Source organism: Leopardus geoffroyi, chromosome C1 (assembly GCF_018350155.1).
Source record: "Leopardus geoffroyi isolate Oge1 chromosome C1, O.geoffroyi_Oge1_pat1.0, whole genome shotgun sequence".
NCBI lineage: Eukaryota > Metazoa > Chordata > Mammalia > Carnivora > Felidae > Leopardus > Leopardus geoffroyi.
The window spans coordinates 135,558,535-135,563,287 of NC_059328.1; positions in this window are offsets into that span (position 1 = coordinate 135,558,535).

Genomic DNA, 4,753 nt, shown 5'->3' on the forward strand with positions numbered 1-4,753 from the left:
ACATAACATTCCTGCAGTTGAGTAGAAGAACCATATGAAATGGACTCATTGAAATCTTTTTCAGTTCTGGTTAGTATTTATTTGTCCCCATTTTGAAATAGGACCATGCTGCTTTTGTTCCTATAGAAAAGAAGTTATGATTTAAGAAAACTTTACAAAAGGGAAGCCGATCTTGATGTTATCAAACTTCCCTCTTTTCTTTTAACAGAATGTTTGAGAAAATGCCAATTGGTGTCGCCTATCATCAGAACTTTTCAAGATCTGATTGCTTTTGAAAATTAACTTGCAGAAAACGATCTGACCTTCTTTAATAGATGATATTGTATTCCTCTCTGAATAGTTAGCTCTGAATTTTGTCTCTGCAAACTGAAATAGTAAGACTGTGTGAAATGTTTTAGATGAAATGATGCCATTACTAATTTATACATGTTGCCCTATTTTTAGGAGGAGGTGTGCATTGGTTTAAACTCAGGCATCCGTATTCTTTTGTGGTGAGTGTTAACCAGAATGCCATCTTTGTCCAGACTGTCACCGGATGGCTTTATAATTAGAAGATTCACTCTAAAATGAAAGTCTGAGGTTGATGAGGCAGAACTAGCTGTTTTAAAGGGAAATTCTTATTAGTACAAAATATCGGAGGACAAACAAAATCAATTTTTACAGGCAAATTAGCCAAATTGTTCCTTACTGTGGTAAACATTGCAAAAATCAAGAGGATGGACTGTATTAGCCACACTCAAGCAAAAGCATGAAGCACGGTGGTCTAGTTGATGTGCCATAATTGTTCTTGCTGGCTTTCTCATAGTTTGGGTAGTGACTCATTTTGTTCTATGTGACCTTTGTTCTCCAGGATTGGCTGCTATTACAAAGTAGAAGCAATAAAAATAAAATAAGAGTTTACCAGGCTACCTGGGTTTTTAAAAACACCTGAACATCAAGGGTAGAGCAAAGATTACTAGTGTTAGGTAATCTGGCACCTTTGCATCTTTACAGTGGGTTTGAATATTTGAAAAGCAATTTTTTTTTCTAAAGGACATTTAGTTAGATATCTTTTGGCGGCACATTGTTTTAGCATTTAAAAAAGTTGAGCACAAAAATTAAGTTAGTTAAGCATAGGCTTTTCCTTCTTCATTTTGCATTCCTACCATTTGGTTTTCCTTTGAATGTGGGTGAATATGTTAGAAGAGGGAGTATATTTCAAAGAAAGAGCTTAATAAAGTAATTTACTGTCAGCAGGTCACTGCTAATAAGCAAATCTTTTATAAATCATGAGACTGAGTAGATTACAAAAGATGGGGTGAAAACCACTGCCAAAAGACACAATTTCCAAGGGGTTTTCAAAAATGATGAAAGGATCTAAATGTCAGTGCAAGAATACACATACACAAAAGAATTAACTTTTTAGAGGTGTTTCACTCGATATTTTTAAACTTTTGATCTTGGAATTTCCCAAGTATACACAAAAATAGAGAGAATGTTACTACTACAAGGGACCCCATGAAGTCATGAACATGTTTACTGTACTGGTTTCAGATTTCTTGATTTCTTTGATGTTGGTTTTATTGTTGGAATATTTTAAAAGAAAATCCTTATGTCATGTCATTTCACCTATAAGTACTACAATAGTATACATTAAAAACCAAAAAGAATATTTTCTTATGCAATCATAATGCAAGTATCACATCTCAGTATGTGTAAAAGGTCTTTTCTCACATCTCTTAAAGCATCATAGGTTAGCAATTAGCATTTTCTTGTTTGATTTTTATCTTTACCCCTTTCTCCTTTATAGGCATCCCCTCAATTAGCAAAAGAAATCCTACACTTGGATTAGGTTATTTTTAATATATCCCTGGGACCCTGCCTATGCCTTTCTTTGGCTGAGTGTGTTATTCAGAATCTTACACATTTCCAAATTCTGCATTGCAATTGGCATGATGCAAGAAAATTAAATTTAAATTCTGCTCAAATCCCAAAGTTTTGTTGAGTGTAAAAATATTGTAATTTATAAAAACTGAAAGGAATCTATAATCTAGCTATGACTGTGTTGAGTAATCCACTAGGTAAGGTCTAGGATGTTTTCCTGGCATCCTTTGTTTGCAAATGTAGAAAACCAACTTTGGCCAAATAAAACCCAGTAAATGCATAAACACTTAAAAGTAAATGACTGTAAGGAAAGGTTTAAAAAGGACAGGAATCAGACTCTCTTGGGGAAGAGAGCACTATAGAGGAGAATCTTGTGGGCAGTCACTTCAGAGCACTGACATTGAGACAAATCAGTTCCATGTTTTCCAACTTTGTATCACTCCACTGGGCTCAGAGTCTTAGTCTATGCATGTGTTTACTCCTTGGCTAGGGCATAGAAGGATCCCTTAAAACAGGCAGTCCGACCAAGACCACACAGGATAAGATGGAAGTGGTTTCCCAAAGAAAAGTCAGGTGTTAACTACCCAAACAAGAGAGAATGGATGCCTGGTAGGCAAATTCAAATGAGGCAAGATGTGAATATAGAAGCTCTTCAATGATCATCAATGAGGATCTGATCTGTCCTTCAGATCTTACTGATGAGTCATCAAAAACCAGGCTCTTTTGCCAACTCTGACTCTTCTCTCTTTTCTACCTATGCACTGCTATTAGGAACTATTCCTTTTACTGGATCCCCTTTCTCAGAAATCATGTCCCCTTCATCAGAAGTCACTGTGTTCCAAATACGTATAACGTCCAACCTACTGGAACTGATGAGTTGTGGGTACCTGATACCATCCCACTCTTTTTTTGGGTGGGTAAGGATGGATGAAAAGATTCCAGTCTAATTTGAAACTCTTCATTTCCTTTTTGGCTCACAGTGTTATTCATTTATTACCTTTCCTTCCAGTTCCCTATTAGAATAAATAATAGTAATTTAAAAATATGAATCATTCCCTCTGCTCTTTCTGCCAGAACTATACCCTTCCATACACATGCACCACACTTACACACTGCACTCACACACCAGCTTTGCCACAGCCTAGTGTGGCACAAAAGAGGCACAAAATGAATACTGAAATTTAATTGGGCTGTAGAAAATTTAGCACTGTTCAAGTTTGTTCTGTAATGAAAAGTTCAGAGACTACTGGGCCAGGGGATATGGCATTTTTCCTTTAGGGCCAAATGTTATAATCAGTGCTAAGAGGATAAAAGGAAAGAAAGTTGTTTATGCATTATTTCGATTTTCCAGTGAGCTAGTTTCCCCTATCTGATTAGCCTACTAAAAGATGGTTTCAGGCCCTCTATAAATAGATATTTGACAGTGCATGAGGGAGTGGTTCATTCAAGAACTACTTTCATTCAGTTTCTTCTTTCAAATGTTCTCAGCTCTTCTCTCTGCCTTCATAGTTCCCATCCTAGGGAGGAAGATCCTGACCGCCCATTGGATGCTGGAGGCACATTCTGAGAAATTGCTGGGACAGAGAAGGTCATCTAGCAACAGCTGCTCCTTCCAGCCTCCACTCTGGGCCCCTGAAACTTCCTGCTTCCTCCCCCACAATTTCTCTCTCCCCGTCCTTCATTTCTAAGAAATGACTTCTCATCTTCTCCCAGATTTCAAGCCCTGACTTAAATCCAGTTAGCCATTAGTTTTAACAAATATATTCTTTTAACTTTCGATACGGGACACCATGACTTTGTTTGCTTGAGGAGGGGGGTGGGGGGGGGGAAGAAGGAAAAGTCAGAGTGTCTGGAACACAGTCAAGGAGGGGAAAGGACCATAAGATGAAGTGTGGTCCAGGCACGCAGGCCTTGTGGTCTGGGTAAAATGTTCTTGAATTTTATGCTAAAATTCTCGCCCCATCTCCCCCCCACACACCTGTGCCACTATATAGTATCCCCATTTCCCATGGCCTTTAAGAGCCATGGTCATATTTTATTCAAATATGGGATATTATCTGCGTGCAGACTATATAGTAGGAGGGTATTTTATTAGTCAACTATACCTACTCCGGAGTTATAATCGAATTAAGAACTATTTGCCAAGGTAAAGGGCCTCCAGAGGACAGAGCGATGGTAAAGATAGAAATGTCACATTAGATCTGAGAGCTCGGAGCCAGAGTCTCACCTTCTGAATATCGCTGTCCCACGTTGTAAGCACACACAAGCACGGCAAGCGAGCTCATTTCCACCTACTCCAGTTGTTCCCCGTTGGAGTTCCCCAGACCTCCTTATGGAGGCCTTTCCTGCCAACAAGCCCAGCGCTGGTCTGGATTTCATCCCACTGTCATCAGAGCTAAGTGAGTCAACACCAAGCGGCTAGTTGTGTACTTTGCGCCCTCTCCCTCTCCATGTCTGCAGGTTTCTGGCCTGCCAGACTACCAGAGCGGGGGCGGATAAAGTCAGGCTTGGCAGGGGGCATGGGAGGAGGCTCAGAGAACAGTGGCAGCCAGGGGGTGTGTAACCAGTTCCCCCCCCCGACTAGTCTCAAAATCTACAGAAAACAAAAATGAACCTTAGATGATGGGTAAGTGCATTCTACTTAAACCCGGTGTAGATATTGAAGATATGATTAATTTCCACAGTACCATGCTCTCCTCATTCCCTAGCTTCTTCTTTCCCTTTGGAAACAATTTTTCTTCTCCCTGTATACCCCCGTGTTCCTTATAGCTAAGGCTGCTCCAGAGTTTCCCACTATTCCCCACACAGACACACTCTCTTTTAATTGATGTCACTTGGTTATCACATGTAGGGGAATCTACCTTACAAATTTTTAGAAATATGTTCTCAT